Here is a 19,275-nt window from a genome sequence, read left to right on the forward strand (position 1 = left end):
CAGCTAGGGAAGCCAGGGAAGGCTCCCAGAAGTGATCTGATCCCGCCTGAGTTAATAAAATCAGATGTGGACTGGTGGGCTCCGGTGTTGGCAACCCTTTTTACTTATATTGACCAAACAGGTATAATTCCTAGGGACTGGGGTATGGCAGTTATTATCCCAATATACAAGAAAGGGGCAAGATCAGACCCTTTTAATTATCGACTCATTAGCTTACTCAGTGTGGTGGGAAAACTATATGCTAGACATTTGTTTTGGAAACTTCGGGACTGGATAGATGAGGAAAACATTAGCAGAAGAACAAGCTGGATTTAGAAGTGGCCAATCTACAATGCACCAGTGCCTGCTTTTGCAGCATTTGATAGAGAAATATACAGCTAGGCCATCAGGAGCTTTGTACACAGCTTTTGTTGATTATAAAATGGCGTTTGATAGCATCTCGCGCAACAGACTCTGGGTAAAACTTGAACAGTTTAGAATAGATCGCAGATTGTTGGCCCTTATAAGAGCCCTTTATGAGGATAACCAACTCTCAGTAAGATGCAACCCACAAGGGCACTTATCTCATAGGGTGCCAGTTAAGAGGGGTGTGAAACAAGGCTGCATACTCGCTCCCTTATTGTTCAATTTCTATATCAATTCCATGACACAGTCCCTATCTAATCAGGATTTCCACCCTCCAACCATTGCAAACAGACCCATCTCTACACTCTTATATGCAGATGATACGGTTATCCTGTCATATACTGAAGTAGGGCTGAGAAGAGCCCTCCGAGCACTTTCATCATATTGCAATGATGAACATCTCACCATAAATTTTACCCAAACCAAAGTACTTGTCTTTGGCAAAAGACCCACCTTACACAGGTGGCAAATAGATGGACATAAGATTGAGCAGGTAAAGGTGTTCAGGTATTTGGGAGTTGCATTCCAGTACTCAGGTTCATGGGCTGCACACCTTTCTCAGGTCACAGAATCTGCCCATAAAACAACCCCAGCTGTTTTGAGATTTTTCCATACAAAAGGAGGTGTTTATATTCCACATGCCCTGAAGGTTTTTCAAGGCAAGACAATACCTCAGTTTATGTATGGTGCTCAGGTATCCCTGTACAAAGATCACTCCAAGCTTGAAGTAATCCAATCACAATTTTTAAGATCCTTATTAGGAGTGCCAAGATGCATCCATAATACTTTGCTCAGGCTAGAGGCTGGATTAGTAACATTGGAAACCCGGGCCTGGTTCCATGCCATCTGTCTATGGCTCAAGATAAAATTTCCCCCTTCAGGATTAACTCCTCTAATTTTCCTAGACAGTTTCCGTTCAAGCTGGATCTCAACAATAGAACGCAAATTGTCGCTACTGGGCTTCTCCAGCACTGCGCTGATGCACCTTGGCCATCAAGGAGCCAGAATAATTATTAAATGGAGACTATGGGACACTTCTCTCCAAGTAGGTAGAGCATGGGCCTTAAATGTCCCGTTAGTGGGGAACAGAAAACAAAATTTTACTCCACCTAGCTATCTCTTTTCATTGGAGTTTCCAAAATACCACAGAGCTTTTACCTTAGCACGTTTTAATGCTCTCCCATCTGCTGTCTTGGAGGGGAGATACGCTCATATTCCATATGCAAATCGCCTCTGTCCCTGTCAATCCGGACAGGTAGAGACAATAGAGCATGTCCTTCTATACTGTAAGTTCTATCAGGAGATTCGAACAAAGTATATCTCACCAGTTATTGCTGCCCACCCAGGCAGACCAAGTCAGTCTTATTCTGCCCTCCTTCTAACTGATTCTTGCAAAGAAATTACTGCTAATGCTGCAAGGTTCTGTACTTTGGCTAGTGTAATCAGACACAACATTATTAGTTCCTCTAGAAATTTTAATTAAGATTTTAACGATTTTACCCATTTTAGCACACTGATGTACTTAATTCTTAGACATGTAAACTTAAAATTAATGCACTCTTACAGTTAATTTTATTCTGTTATCCTTTTAGCTGTTTGCTGTAATGAAATCACTGCTGAGGTAGCAAGATTCTGTACCCTGACTAGTTTAATTAGATAGACTATCACAACTTCCTTTAAGAAATTTTAACCAATATTTAACAATTTTATTTATTTAAATATATTGTCCAGTTTTCTAGATATGATTAGACATGTAATCAACATATTTGTTATATATATTATTGTATATGCTGACTCAAATTCTGATCCTAGATCTTAATAATAAACTTGAACTTGAACTTGATTCAAACAGTCAATAAATTAGATACTGTTTTCTATGACTGAAGATGATTACCATTAAGGGCAGTTAAAATAATTTTTTAAAAACCATTTGGAATAAAAGTATCCAAAGCGGCTCAGCTGAGTTCTGATCAGGGATGCTTCCAAAACTTTCCATTCTCTGTATTCTGAATTAAGTAGATAATTAATTGGTTAGGTTACCATCCAAAGTAGTGTTGAGTTAGAAATTCTACATTATTTAATTGTTTGTTTTCTGTTTTTTATAGGGCACTTGTCAGGCTCTGCCTGGGGATTCTCCTAGACTACTTCACTTCATCAGACCAGGCAGGATGAGTAAAAAGTCTTTATTATGAGATTACCTCCATTAGAGCACAGTACAAAGTAACTGCCAGGAATACTAGGGCAAGGGGCAGTAGGCTAGTTATACTCTCCTTTCTCCTCCCTCTTTATTTTAAGCAGAAGTCCGTTAGGCTTGGCACACGTTTCCTACTGGGAAACCTGGAAGGAGGAAGAGGTGCAAGCACTGAGGCTCCAAGGTCATTCAGCTGGTTCCCAGATGCCTCAAACTTCATAGGCCCCAACACCTACAAATAAGACTGTTGAGTGCAGAACAGCAGCAGCAGAGAAAATAGTAAGAGAGAATTTTTAGCTTGGTTTGAATTGTTTTAAGATGTTTTTGCTTGATTTTAATGGGTTTTAAAACACGTTTTTATTATGTATATATTTTAATCTGTTAGCAGCCAGGATGGCCCAGATGAAGGCAGGAAGGCTGGGTATTAGTTTTATAAATAAATAAAATAAACAATGCATATGAGTTTTACCATAGCTTTTGTTTTATTTAATTTACATGCCTTTTTCTCTTCTAGATTATTGTTGTGCACAGATAGAACACTGAAAGAATAACAAAAAAGAATCTTGATGTGATGTGATGCACAGTTGTCTCAAGATTCTTTTTGTTTAGTATGCACAGGAGCACATATGTAACACTACATAAAAAGAATATTGATGCAGTTATATATACAGTTACATCAAGAATGCTTTTTATTATACATATATGCTCATTGATAATGTGAGAAGGATAATAAATTAATTTAATGAAAAAAAGTGAACATTATGGCAAAGGACACTCATACTTTTAGTTAATCTGAACTAAGAATGAGTAGATCTCAAGGCAAATTACAGAACAATTAAGAGGCAGGGAAATCTGCTTATTACTAGTGCTCACTGGTGTCCATCTATAAGGAAACTCTATGGTAACAAATTGATTGCAAGTTTATCCTTGGAGGAACAGGCTATGCCTTGTAGACAGATCTTTTCCTTTGAGCCAACTGCCCCTTCATTCAAGCATTTTAATTAATGATTCTACAAGCCTTGCTAGAAACAGATTTGTCAGGTAATATACCTTGTTCAACTACAATCGGCACAGGGAGTAGAATTTCTTTTTCCAGAAATAACTTTTCTAGATATAATCAATACCATTGATTCCTCTTAGTCTCTTTTTCTCTTTCAAAATAGACATTGTCGAAGGCTTTCACGGCCAGAGAACGATGGTTGTTGTGGATTACCTGGGCTGTATAGCCGTGTTCTTGGCATTGTAGTTCCTGACGTTTCGCCAGCAGCTGTGGCTGGCATCTTCAGAGGTGTAGCACCAAAAGACAGAGATCTCTCAGTGTCACAGTGTGGAGAAGATGTTGGCAGGTAATTTATATCTACTCAGGAAAGTGAGTTTGGGCTGAGTCATCCTGTAGGAGTTTCCCAGGGTGTGGCATGCTAATGGAGGGAGGCATCACTGTATCTTGAGGAGGTTCTTTTGCATATGGATTGGTGCTTGATATGCTAATCTTCTCTGCAGGGCTATTGTGGGATGTGGAGTATTTCTGTCTTTTGGTGCTACACCTCTGAAGATGCCAGCCACACCTGCTGGCAAAACGTCAGGAACTACAATGCCAAGACCACAACTATACAGCCTGGAAAATCCACAACAACCAAAATAGACATTTCTCTTTCATTACTCTTTAATCTTACTTTGTAATTATTTTGTAACTTCTGCCCTTGCACCCATCCAGCGGAAAATACAGGGACCAAGCTACAAAGTAAAATATTAAAATATATTCAAAACAGGTATTTATTTTCAGTATACACAAAGTTCAAGTTAAAAACATAGGGCCTGAATAGCAGGCTACATACATATGTTGAAAATAGGTAAATTATTTACCTTATACAGTTGATGATTCTATCAAATGACCCATACTAAAACAGACCATATGCATTTCAGCTCCAAGGCCTTCTTCAGTGGTCAATTGTACAATATTTATAGTAAACAAACAAACCACACATCTATAAATCAGTATAAAAAATGGTCCTGGTGTTCTTATCTAAAAATGCAAAAGGAGGAAGGAGGAAGAATTTTTTTAAAAAAATTTTTTGGCAACTACTATCCTATAGAAATATTTTTTTTAGAAAAACACTATACAAATTTTACCTTTTGTATTGTGTGATCAAGTAAATATACCTTGTTCAACTAGAATTGATATAGGGAAAAGAATTTCTTTTTCTGGAATTAACTCTTCTAGATATTCTCTTTTTCCCTTTCAAAATAGATATTTCTCTTTCATTTCTCTTTGATCTTTCTTTATAGTTATCCTATAACTTCTGCCCTTGCATCCATCCATCCATTTGTCCATCCATCCATTCGTCTGTCTGTCACACACCACAGAGTCAATGCTTGCAGAGGATAGGATGGTTTTGGAAGAAGTTGCTAGCATCTGAGCATATTAGTTACAATGACATTTCTAAAATGAAGCTCCATGACCTACAGTATCTTTTAATGAAGTTAGAATGATACTTATAAATAGAGATGGGCACGAACCGCATTACGAACTTCAAAAACCTACGAAATTGGCAATTGTGCGATCGCGATCCGGCGGTTCATGATTGTCCACGGCCAACAAACCAGCATTCGGGAGAGGCCTGGTTCAATGTGTTCGGCCACGGTTTGGGAAGCCAGACAGTCAGGTGCCAGCAATCAATTCCCCTGGCAACGGAGCTGGGGGAATGTCTGAACTCTGTCTGCGCTCCTTCTGTCGCCCTGGAAACCCGAATGGAAGCCCAGCTTACCTTGATCAGCAGGTCTTCCTTCCAACCAGGGAGCTGCAAAGTGGTTACAAGTTGGGAGAAGACACCCAGGGGAGGGAGGGGGAAGGGGATATTCTGTAGCCATGGGCACTCCAATCTCATCCCTGCAAACCCTGATAGGCAGCTCTGATGGCCAAACACAGACCTCCTGCATTGCTCAATGGGACCTGTGCTTATAAATAGCCGCGGGCTCCCAGGCTGGGTTTCACTTTCAGCGAGCAGTGGAGTGGGACAGAGCTCTTGCTTGCCACTTGCTAGCCTTTGGGGAGAGAGACTGAGAGTATAATTGAGCTTGGATTTTTGTGGGAGTTTCCTGGGGGTCTTGGATTGGAGAGGGTATAACTCGAAGATCCCATTTGCAATCTTGTCCAAACTTGGGTGATGGCTGTAGGAGAGCCTGCAAAACACTCCCCGGGAATATGGGCTCTCTAAGTGCCATGGGGGCCGTTCTGCACCCCACGAACCATGAACTGGTTCAGTAACAGAAAATGTTTGTTGCGGTTCGCAACTTTGGGATCGTTGTCGGCACCGAACCATGAACCGCTGGTTCATTATTTTTTTTTTGTTCGTGCCCATGTCTACTTATAAATGCTTAACTCTCTGTTCACTTTCCCACACACTGAATTGCTGCCACTTTTGAAAACAGAATTGGCAACTATTTAACAGTGGATATTAACATTGTTTTTCAGTTCAGATGATCATCCAAACCATCTTCGAAACAATGACCAGTTATACTCTTCAAATCAGAAAAAAATCATGCTTTAAAAAAAATGATATGAAAAACAATAACAAACTATCATTCATGATAAAGTGGAAGGGGACTTACCATGGAAGAGAGAGAAGGAGGATGATTTGTCTGAATTTTTCTTTTGGTCAAAACAGAATCAATTTGAAACAGACTCCAAATTTCTGACAAGAGAAAAGTAAATGAATTGTGAGATTTCAGAGAGAAATGGGTTAAAAAGAAATTGAGAAAATTTCTCTTAAAAAGCCTCATTTGGAACATTATCAAAAAGAGTCCAGTAGCACCTTTAAGACTAACCAACTTTATTGTAGCATAAGGTTTCGAGAATCACAGTTCTCTTCGTCATATGCATGGAAGTCAAGAAGAAACTGGTCAGGTATAGAGAAGGGGAGGGGAGGGAGGAGTAGATGCAAACAGCTCTCAAACAGCTCCTTCTGAAATGGAGATCAGTTTGCTTCTGTAAAGGAAATCAGTTACTTTTGATAATGAGATAAGCATTCATAGTCCCTATTCAGTCCCAGCTTGACAGAGTCAAATTTACATATGAATTCCAATTCAGCAGCTTCCCGTTGGATTTTGTTTTTGAAAGGTTTCTGTTGAACTACAGTGACCTTTAAGTCTTTGATGGAATGTCTTGGTAGACTGAAGTGTTCTCCCACTGGTTTCTGGACATTGACATTTCTAATGTCAGATTTGTATCCATTTATTATTTTGCATAGAGGTTGGCTGGTTTGTCCAATGTACAGAGCAGATGGACATTGTTGGCACATGAGGGCATATATCAGATTGGAGGATGAGTAGCTGTAAGAGCCAGAGACAGTGTAGTTGATGCCATTGGGTCCTGTAATTGTATTCCCTGGGTAGATATAAGGGCAGAGCTGGCATCTGGGTCTGTTGCAGGGCCTGGTACCTGTGCTGGTGATTCATAATTGTAAGTGAGAAGTCGTTTAATGTTGGGGGGCTGTCTGTAGGCAAGGAGAGGTCTTCCACCCAGGGGTTCTGAGAGAGAGGTATCATTTTCCAGGATGAGTTGTAGCTCACTGATGATACGTTGGATGGGTTTGAGCTGGGAACTATAGGTGACAACCAGTGGTGTTCTGTTATTAGTTCCTTTAGGTTTGTCCTGGAGCAGGCTGTTTCTGGGTACTAGTCTGGCCCTGTTGATTTGTTTCCTCACTTCATTTGGTGGGTACTGTAGTCCCAAAAATCTTGTTGTAAATCTCTTAAATGGGAGTCCCGATCAAGAGCATTGGAGCCGATACGGTTGTAACGTAAGGCTTGGCTATAGACAACTGACCGAGTGGTATGTTTAGGGTGGTAGCTGGAGGCATGTAGATATGAGTATCGGTCTGTGGGTTTCTGGTATAAGGTGGTATTTATCTGTCCATTATGTAGTTGTACAGTGGTGTCCAGGATGTGTACCTGTTGTGTAGACTGGTCCAGGCTCAGGTTGATAGTAGGAACATTGTTTGATATTTGGAACATTGTTACTTTTGGAGGGGAATAGCTAACTATAGTTTGCTATTTTCTCATTGCAAACTGTAGTTTGCACAATCCACAACATGGAGATAAGATTTCAAATGTGATAGAAAAAATAGGTTTGACACTTGCAAAATTTCATTAACGCATTGGACAGGGGTTTTTTCATTAAGAAATCAATACAAGGTTTTATGAAGAATGTGCCATTTAATTAATTGAAAGATCACACTTTCATTTGAACTGGCAAAAGATTTATTTGTGAGCTGTAGATTTATCAATTCTTTTTCATTTGAACATTTGGGGATTTTTAGGCTTGATTGCCTTGCTCCTAAATGCTTTAACAATGAAATAGATTTTACTTGTTTTCTGTAAGAAATTGGATATGTCACTTTAAAAGCATAAAGAGAAGCAGTGGATATTTGCTTTAAATGACAAAAAAAAAGCCACGGAAGTTACTGCTACAGACTAGCAGCTCATAACAGCAGGATTGTATGAATGATAAGAACAATCAGTAGAATGAGTAGATGTAGTGAGTTTTTGGATAACTTTTAATATTTATTGTCATAAATTATAGAGCAATGTATATAATTATGTATTTTTAGAACTGAACAACTTAAAAAAAATGCATATGTTCCAAGAAGAAGAATTCTGAAACAAGCTGTAATTATAAGCTGGCAGGTTTGTAAGCCATAGAAGATTTCTCTGGGTGTTTCACAACGGATTTCTGAAGTTTACAGACTGTCCGTACACTACCTATAACAGGAAGGACAAAAGAAAAAGGATTATCTGTTGGTTATCTATTGGACTAAACTATCTATTTTACTTATCTGTACATGATCTGTCGTTAGTGGATCCTCCGAATCCTGGAAAAGATAGGCTGATAGGCTGGCCAGGGGACTTGAATGTGATTGGCCATGGGCTTGCCTGGGAAATGCTGGGCAAGCCCTCAACATGTTGGCTGCCACACCTATCTCCTTCCCTGCCTGTTGGTAGCAACCTGACCTCCAGGTAAGTCTGGGGGCTGTCGTTTATTGCTCTAATTGCCTGAGGTATTTAAGATAATGTATTTGCACATTCATTTAGCACTTGCACTTTAAATAGATAAAACAGTTATATTGGTTAAATATTGTGGTTCCTGTTGTTTCTTGATTTTGACATTTCCGGAACAGCTTTCTTAGTAGTTCACAGTGTGACTCAATATTCATACACCGAAGCAGTCAAGACTGATTCACAAGTACTTTTCAGTTGCACATACTTTCATTGTTTCACCACTGCTGTCTTCCTTCTACTCCTCCTTCTGTTTACCCAATGCACTGGAAAGGGAATAAAAAATAAAATTACAAAGTATGTGCTTTCCTTGCTTTTCTTCGGCTGGGGTAGGAATGGTGTGGCTGAAGAAATTGGAGATAAAAAGTTGCTTTTTTCTAACCTGTGGTTTTGCTGGCTGAACAGTGCTGATGACTACAGTTACCAACCTCAAGGTGGAACCCGGAGTTTTCCTAGAATTGCAATTGCCTTCAGATTACAGAGATCAGTTGTCCTGGAAAAAGGCAGCTTCAGAGGGTTGAGATACGTGGGTATAGGAGAAACAGAAGTCACAGAGCAACGCCACATCCCCATTAAGCTTCACCCCTTCCCTGGACTCCACCATCATTAGCTACTGCTCCCAAATCTCCAGATATGTTCCAATCCAGAGTTGCTCTACTAATGATGCAAAATGTTGCCCAATGTCTCTATAATGGTAATAAATTGTTAGGAGACAGCCCATTGGTAAGAGTTGTTTCCTCTTAAGATGAGGAACTGATGCAATTTACAACTTTACAGTTTAACCTTGGCCTAGTAATTTTATTTCAACCTGTTGTACCTTACAGGGTTGCCATGCTGACAAAACCAAAGAGGTGTAAGAGCTCTTTGTAGAAATAATGGAATAAAAATAAATTGATGGTGAGGACAAGAGAGGTAATGTTTGTAAAAGAAGCAAATACATCGTACAGCTATTTCTTCACCTTTAGTTCTCCATGAAATAAGTTCTATTCTGACTGAAAAACACCATCTGTTAAGTGACTTTAACTAGCTCAGTGTTACTGAAAGCTGCAGCTTTGTCTAATGAGGTGTAATTGGATTTTTAACACAGAAAGGAGCTTTCTTATATAAAGTGTCATTGACAAAGTGTAGTGAACACTGATTACAATGTTGATATTAGAGGTAAGAATGCTCACAAACATCCAGACAATTATAACTAATGAACATGGCATCAACTGGGGAAAAAACAGGCATTTCCCATGTGTTCGTTTGAGGACCCAGTTCAGGACATACTGTACCGTGTAATCGGCCACTTTGTCCTTTTCTTTCAGTCCGTGCTGGATGGATGTAGACATTCAAGGCTCAAAATGAATCCAAAACTTGAAAGACCCCTGTTGCAAACCCTATGCTTTCTCTAACTGGTGCTGTCCTTCCCCTACTCTGAGGTAAAACCTTCCTCTCAAAGCGTATTAAGCTGTTTCTTGGTCTGGGAAGCCTTCAGTAGCATGTTTGTGTCTGTAACATAACTTTCTTTATGATCCCACCCTAAAGAAACAAACATGTTGTGATGTTACCCAGACAATCTGAAGTAGAAGGAAAGACAGCCTAGGGCTGAAGGCAAGGAAGGGGAGGAGGCAAGGTGACAAACTCAGACTCACACATAAGCCGGAATGAAAACTGGCCACAACTTTATTGAATACAGCATAAAGGATCATTGGTGATGCATGTGGGTCAGATCCCAAAACATCAGATGACCCCCTACCAGCCAATGACCCTCACCCCCGCAGACCACAGCTGAGGGGGCACACCAAGGAGTGACATCAAGGGGACGATCAGATGGGTGTACACCCCTGAGTAATTCCCTTGCCAATGGGGAGTGAGTGAGTATACCCTGCAGCTCCCGAGCTGGGCATGCACCTCCATAACTCACTCCCAAGATTCCCTTAATGGGGAGCCTGGGCACGCAGGTCCTGCCTCTCCCCAAAAGAGATCCAATCCAATGCAAATCCCCAAAAGATCCCCAAAGTGGCTCCCTGCCAATGTCTTACAGCTCCAACCAGCCCAGCAGGCCATCCCGCAGGTCCTGCAACCAAATATCCTGCCCCCAGCTGGACAGGTGAATGCCATTCGGATAGTACAGGGCCCCCAAGTGAAAGGAAATGTCTGGGTGCATAATAAGCAGGCCCCCTGCTAACGTGATGTACTGTCCCATGACCTGAGCCAACCTCTGCCTTACCCATCAATATTCAATGGCAGATCATGATAGAAACCCAGCAAGGTGCCAGGGCCACATCGCCACTTCCCAGGGCCCCTCCCAGAGGTGTCTGTGTGGGAGCCTGCCACCAGCCCCCTGATGTGGAATGCCCTGAAAAAGACTAGTAAAAAAGCTGTATGAAAAAGCTGGGTCTTGAATGGAGAGCAGCGGAGATCAGGAGATCTGGGAGCAGAAGATAATGGCTTCTGCTCAGCTGTTGAAGACATGCCCCCCCTCCCGGCAGGGTTAATACACAGGGCTCTAATGACACTCTCAAAGCATGGCACAAAAGATCAGGTCTACAGCCCGACAATCAACCCCCAATCCCCCCAAAGAATGGCAGGGGCAACCCTAATATCACCCCTACACACACCAGGCCCAAGCAGGGAAGCCAGGAATCCTTGCTACAGCCTTTCAATAGTCATCCCAAGGGGCCCTTCATCAGAAGACAAGGACTCACCTGACATTCCCTTGCTATCTGACTCCTCCTCGCGCTGCTTGTGCTATTGTGTCTGTCCTCCAGGAAGCCTTTCTTCTCTGGGGGAGGGGTGCTGTAGCTCTCAGCTGCTGGAGCTACCTGAACTGGGGCTAGGAGACCATGTGGCCCTTCATCCTACCGCTGACTTCCCATATCTTGCTAGACTATCCAACTTGCGTTAGGTGACTTGGACAGGTTCCAGAATGGGCAAAGCCACCCCAGGCCTGGAGTTCCCCAACTACCCCACCTGAGCTATGAGCAGTTCCAACACCCAACTGATGCTCTGCAATGTACTATGCTGCTCCTTGATATCATATTGCCAATGCCATAACTTGCCTTGCATTCACAGGCCTGCTGTATCCAGAGTGTCTTATTGCTTGTGCTTTGAAGCTCAATGTCTCTGACCTTGCAAACCTGGTAGTTCTCAGGGGAAAGAAGAATATCATGTTTCTATCTATCTATCTATCTATCTATCTATCTATCTATCTATCTATCTATCTATCTATCTATCTATCTATCTATCTATCTATCTATCTATCTATCTATCTATCTATCTATCTATCTATCATAGCCTGTCATCCATAGACCTGACACTGCTCCCTTCTTTTCTTAAGAAACATCTCAAGGCTCTGAGGCTGGCCAAGGCCATGAAGGATTGGCTTCCATTCTCTGCTCTTTTGCCTTTCTCATGACAGCTACAAGATAAATAGAAGAGCAGACCCAGGAGTAGGTGTGTTGAGACAACTATAGGCAGGCTTTCCTGTGAGTAAGGACTCTGAGGTAAGGAGTAGTATGTATGTATATGTATGTGTCACTTATATGTACGCTAGCTCTGGAATGGGATAGTGGTGCTTTTTTATGTAGTTGTGTTTTAGCAGTGGCCTGTGGGGAGGGATGCTGGCTAATTGACTTCATATGTATGTCATTTTGTGTGATTTTAAATTGAAGTTTAGAGGTAGGCCAATTTTAGGGGAAATGCCCCCATGCAGAAGCCTTCCCTTCATTGCCATGCCAGAAAGGATGTTATTCCCGGTGTGACAATGAAGGCTCCAGAGCACATGTGTGCACAGTAAGTACTCCCCAAACACCCCCCAAGACACCCCCATCCCTCTGTTTGGACCCTGAGGGACCTGGCAACCCTCTTTAGAGGTGGTAGAGGAGGGGTTCTTACTGGTTGCCTCTCTCTCTCCACTAGCTGCAGGGATAGTTCAAACTAATAGTCAAAAAGATTCAAGACCTGTCTAATATAACTATTTGTTTTTGATTCTGTATGTTGTCATTGTTATAGGTTTACAAACAACAGGAGCTGCTACGGAAATACAATTGCTCACATACAAACCAGCTATCAGGAGTAAACAATATATACAAAATATCAAGCTTTTAATAATTCATATAACGTGCAAAAAAGTGCTTCAGTGCTAACAGTCAATAACATCAATTAGTCCAATTGTTAACATATCCAACTGGTGGAAAAGTACAAAGACAGTTTAATATACTTTCCGGAATGCACGTAGGCATTCAGTGATATATCAAGAGAATTTTAGGTACCAGTCTCCGCAGCATATGCTTGCAACAATCCGCGTTTAAGTTCACATTCAAATAAACATGCCGCAGTGTAATATCAATATCCCACAATCTCTAGAATGCACCACTATTATCAGTACAGTCTTTGTAGCGTACGCCTACAGAAATCAACGTGTAGCCTTGTAGTAAGACAAGCCACGTCAAGCCACGCCTACGGGTTTTGCCAGCATAGAATCTCTGCCCCGTTTCGTCCACTCACTTCTTCATAGGCATATTAATCTGTGAAATGACATGTCTAATTATTTAATATTCCAATCTCCCCCCAGTGTAACTCTCCATCCATCATACTCACTCATAACGTTTCTCTTCAAGCACCCCACCATGTTGGTTAGCTCAGGACGGTCTGACGCCGTGAGCGGTACTCCCTTCTCTTCCGCTTTTTGGCTTACTCATTTAAAGGGACAGGCACACAAAACCATTTCACAAAAAGCAGCTAAACTCCAAGGAATTATTTAAACCATGAGGCATCAGACAGTTGAGTCGAAATATCCATTTCAATTCTAATTGTAGCAATTTATGTTCGGTTATCAGACTGAGCATTGGGTCGAATGCTTGCACTCCCGAAACCCTAAAATCCCCCTTTGAGTCATGATAATGGGCAAAATGTTCTACTATAGGTGCCTCCATTACTCCATGCTGAATTCGGGACAGATGTTCCTGAATCTGTAGTTTAAGTGGGCGGGTTGTACTGCCCACATAAATTAAAGGGCACTTACACTGAATTACATAAACAACATGCAATATTTTGCAAGTGGAAAATGTGGTAGAGTACAGAGGTCTATTTGTAACTGGATTGATGATGTCTGTGATTTTAACAGCCAAAGGGCAAATATTGCAATTGCCACACGGGAAGTGTCCTTTTGGCAGCCTCCCCCCATCAATCTGCTTAGGCATTGCAGAATGCACCAATTTATCTTTTAAATTTTGTTTCCTCCTGTATCCTATTACTGGCACCTGCTCACACCCCTCTATTTCAGACACCAAGTGCCAATGTTTTCTAACAATATTACTAATCCCTGGGGCTAGTGTGGTAAAATCTAATGCCCACATGAGCCCCTCCTTATCAGATTTATTTTTTGGTGTCAAGATGTCTCTTCGGGGGGTGATAGCAGCCCTTTGATTTGCTTCCCTAATGACTGCAGATGGATAGCCCCTAGATCTAAAAGTGCTATCTAATGCTTTTTTACTCCATTCATAGTCCTCTATCCTTGTTGAATTGTGTTTAATCCGTAAGTACTGAGAGGTCGGGATATTCCTCCTGAGATGTAAGGGGTGGAACAAGGAATAGTGTAAATAGGAAGGTCTGTCAGTCGGTTTCCTAAATGGCCGGACCCCTAATCCGTGCTCATTTAGTTTGTACACTGTAATGTCCAAAAAATTAATGCATTGAGTGCTCCATACCCATGTAAACTGTATATTGGGGTCTATGTCATTCTTCCACCTTACTAGATCCTCTGCCCTTGTCTCATCATTTAATATGATTAGAATGTCGTCAATAAATCTCCTATACCATAGGATATTATTGAAATAAGGATTCTCCCCCTCCTCCAGGATGTACCTCTCCTCAAGCCTTGCCATAAAAAGATTGGCGATTCTGGGGGCAGTGGAACAGCCCATTGCCACCCCCTTTACCTGGTAATAAAACTGAGTGTCAAAGCAAAAATAATTTCTTTCCAAGATTATATCTAATAAAGATAGAAGAAAGGGGGTAGAAGGATGTTGTGATTCCCTTTTATATAGTGCATCTTCGATCACCTCCCTCACCCCCTCATGAGGGATTGAGGTGTAGAGTGCACATACATCCAGTGTCAACAGAAAGGCTCCTGTTGGAACTTGCAAAGCCTCAATCACATTGATGAGGGTCATGGTGTCCTTCAAATAGGCTGATGACTTCTGCACGAAAGGTTGTAAAAATGTATCCAGGAATTGCGCCAGCAGTTCTAAAACTGAATCTGCCGCTGATATAATTGGTCTATGTGGGGGGGGGGGCTTCCCCCTTTATGGATTTTGGGGAGGGTATAGAACAATGGGGTCATGGTTGATTCATTTATTAGTGCCTTACAAGTCCGCTCGTCTATTTCATGGTTGATCACCCCCTCATCTAGTACTAACTTTATTATGCGTTGTATTTGTGAAAGAGAGTTGAGAGGAATAGGTGCATAACCTCTTCTATTTGATAATTGCCTCTCAGTTACCTGCACATAATCCTTCCTGTTTTGAATCACCACACTGCCCACCTTATCTGCAGGTTTTATGACAATATCCACATCCTTCTGTAAAGTATCAAGTGCTTTGAATTCCAGATTAGTCAAATTATGCCAAGGATGCTTTCCAAAGATTCCAAGGATTGCTTTCCAAAGATTGGAAAGCAATGCACGGCGTCCTGGAGGTATGTAAATGATTCTCCAGTTGCTCCCACAGCTGCCGAGATAACTGCCGAGGAAAAAGTCCTTGCGCACATTGTGTTGAGCCTGGCCGATGACCAACTGCTATATGTGCGGGGGAAGACGATGGCAAAGCAAGTGTGGGACGCTTTAATGACTGTGTATGCAAGAGTGTCTGCTGGCTGCCTCATAGCCCTGATGAGGTGTCTGTATCGCATTGGTTATGAAGCCAGGAGACTCTATGCAAGGACATATAAACGCTTTGACTAAATGTTTTCAGCAGCTTGAAGCAAGAGGAAAAGTCCTGGAGGAGCTGGACAAAGTGTACGTCTTGCTAAGCTCCTTATCTGAGGACTATAATGCTTTAATAACTTCTCTTGAGTCCTTGGACACAGTTCAACTAACCATATCGTATGTGTGTGGCCATTTGCTGGAGGAGGAGAGGTGAGTCGCAGCTGCCGGGAGCTGAGCCAAGTCTGAGCCGAGTGGTGGGGCCAGCCAAAGGGGCTCTGTGAGGGATGACAGCCAACTGCCAGAAGCAAGCCAGCCAACTGTTTCCAATGTGAGAAAGTGTTTCCACTGTGGGTCTGAGGCACACCTGAGGCGCAGATGTCCGGAGCTGAGGAGGAGGCGACAAGCACCCCAGCATCCAGGGAAAGGCGAGCAGGCAAGGCTCATTACCACAGAGGAGGCTGGAAAGAGCCAGGATTGGTTCCTCGTGGACTCAGGAGCCACTCAACATTTCTGTAGATCAGAGGCTTCACTGGATGATACAAAGCAGTCCAGCCTGCGGCATGTATCCTTAGTAGATGGAAGTGCTGCAGATGTGTTAAGTGAAGGAAAGCTACACTTCCCAGGATTAGAGTTTGTTTTTGTGTTCCTTCGTTGGAAAACAACTTACTAGGCGTGAGTGCCTTAACAAAGGCTGGGTTCACAGTCACTTTTGCTGGGGATGTGTGCTCAATAGCAAAAGGTGGCAAAGTGCTGATAAAAGGTTCACCCCAAAACAATGTGTATATGGTGAATGGTGCTGCAGCCAAGGCTGTAGTGGTCACAAATAAGAATAAGCATATGAACTGTATACGTTTACTACATCGTCGTTTGGGGCATGCTAGTTTTAAAACAATAAGCAAAACTTTATCACTGTTGACTAATGAGAAGGTTTCCCACTGTAATGAATACTTAGATTGTACTGTGTGTAAGCAAGTGAAAACTAATGCTTTTCCACTGGCCAAGGAGAGTCAACGGGTGTCTCAGAAGCCCTTGGCACTGGTACATTTGGATATTATAGGTCCTTATCCTAAGAGTCATTCTAACAATCATTTTGCCTTGATAATAACTGATGATTTTCCCATTTCTCTTGGGTCTATCCACTTAAACAAAAGTCTGAAATGTTTGACACCTGAAACGTTTGACAGGTATTGGGCAAAACATGTACAGAAGCAACTTGGGGTTGACCTGAAGGCTAACCAAACTGATCAAGGTGGGGAATTTGTGTCAACAAGGTTCAGCCAGTGACTGAGATGTAATGGTGTTACCCAGAGGCTAACAAATACCTGTGTACCCCAGGAGCATGGTCTGGCAGAATGAAAAGGGGGAGTGCTGCAAACAAGGTTGTATACAATGCTGGCAGATGCTGGTTTGCCAATGTCCTATTGGGCTGAAGCCCTGTCAGCAGCATGTTTTGTTACTAATTGATTGTGGACCAGTGCTATAGACAACATCCCTTACCGAATGCTATACAAAAGGGATCCAAGTCTAAGCTTCTTAAGAGTTTTTGGTGTGCAAGCGTGGGTACACATTCCTTTGAAACACAGAAGGAAGGAGGGTGCCAAAACTACTAAGCTAACATTTCTGGGTTATCAGAAAAACATGAAGGCTTATCGCTTTGCAAACGAAAACAAGAAGCTGAGTTACAGCCGGTCAGCCAGTATTTGTGAATATTACAAGGTGAATGTACATGTAAGTGCCTGAACCATTTGTAAGTGATTTTGTTGAGGTTCCAGAGTTTGGTTTCGTTTGTATAAAGGTTTGTTTATTGTTTATTTTCAGGTGGAAAGGATGCACATCATTAAAAGTAAAACATAACGGAGACTGACGCCCCTGACGAGGTGTTGAACGAAATCTGTGCTTCAGCCGGCCCCAGATTGGGCGTGTCTCTTTCACTTGAACGAGTGACTTCTGCATTGGAGTGGAACTTACGGAGGGATATTTTTGCCCCCGCTTGAACCGTGTAGACACTGGTTGAATTGTTTGAGTTATGATCAGGAAGATACTGTATGGACACTGGTTACTTTACTTTGAAGGTTTATTCTGTATAAATTGCTATGTGATTGATGTAAGCAGGTTTGATGAACATTTGAATACACAAACTGTTGATTAAATATTCAAATTGTGGGTTAAATATTGTATATAGTAGTGACTACAACCCCCGTGGGTTTTTCCTTTCATATTGCACTTATTCCAGGACACCAAAATACTGGACAACACTTCCAACTACTTTGTCAGACTGCACAGGGAAGCCATTGAAATTCACAAGCATAAGCAAAACTTCAACAGGAAAGAAGAAACCTTAAGAATGAACAGAGCATGGTTTCCAGTTCTGAAAAACACCAGGCTAACAAAACACTCTACACCCGACAATAGCCCTGCAGGGAAGATTAGCACATCAAGCACCAATCCATATGCAAAAGAACCTCCTCAGGATACAGTGAAGCCTCCCGCCATTAGCATTCCACACCCTGGGAAATTCTTACAGGATGACTCAGCTCAACCCCACCCCTCCTGAGTAGATATAAATGACCTGCCAACATCTTTTCCACTCTGTGATACTGAGAGATCTCGGTCTTTTGGTGCTACACCTCTGAAGATGCCAGCCACAGCTGCTGGCAAAATGTCAGGAACTACAATGCCAAGACCACGGCCATACAGCCCGGAAAACCCACAACAACCATCTCCTTTGTTGCATTCTCCAAAGCTCTCTGTTCCATTTTATACAAAATTGTAAATTTCATGTCAGTTTCTTTATGAGCATGATCACTATAGTGCTGCACCAAAGGCGCCTCCATGACTTTGTTTTTTATTTGGGACTGGTGTTCGCATAAGCGAACTCTTGTGGAACGCACAGTGCTGCCCACATACAAAAGACAACATGGGCACTTTAAAAGATATACTACATGTTCAGAGTTGCAGTTCACAAAGACTTGCGGTACTCTGATGTTAAGCTCCTGCAATTCATTTTCATTCATGATTAATTGACATTGTTTGCATCTGCCACATTTGTGCAAACCCTTTGGGCAGCATGAGTTCAAATTAACATTTTTTAACCGTGTATCCAAATGTATGATCATATCTTTAATGTATTGTCGAAGGCTTTAATGTTTAATGTTTCCCTTTCTTCTAAAGGCTACAAGCGGAAGTTCTTGACATCCCGGATTCTCATTAATCAATGGCCAATATTTCAAAATAGCCTGTTGAATCTGATTTGCTTTTGTACTATAGTCCAGAACACAAATGGTGCGGTTAGTTTTTTTGCATTCCCTACTTTGAAATAATGCATTCCTATTTTTACTATTTGCCCCTTTGTCTGGCGCTCTCTAGGACCCTGTCGGGATATCCACGCTTCCTGAAGTCAGTCAGTCATGCATATACTCTCGATTTCAAAATCAATCTCATTAGTAGAATTCCTTTTTGCTCTTAGTAATTGCCCACACAGCAAATTGGTTCTAAGGTGGCCAGGATGAAATGATCTATAGTGTAAAACGAATTTTTATCTGTATCCTTTTTATATGGATGTACAACCAGTGTGTTGCCTGGTGTTCTATACACAGTGACGTCCAAGTAATTAATTTGCATAGTATCAGATTGCCAGATGAATTTTATATTTTGGTGGACACTTTTCATCTACTTCCCCATATCTTCAACATTCACAGTCTTATCTACCACCAAA

Source organism: Eublepharis macularius, chromosome 3 (genome assembly GCF_028583425.1).
Source record: "Eublepharis macularius isolate TG4126 chromosome 3, MPM_Emac_v1.0, whole genome shotgun sequence".
Lineage (NCBI taxonomy): Eukaryota > Metazoa > Chordata > Lepidosauria > Squamata > Eublepharidae > Eublepharis > Eublepharis macularius.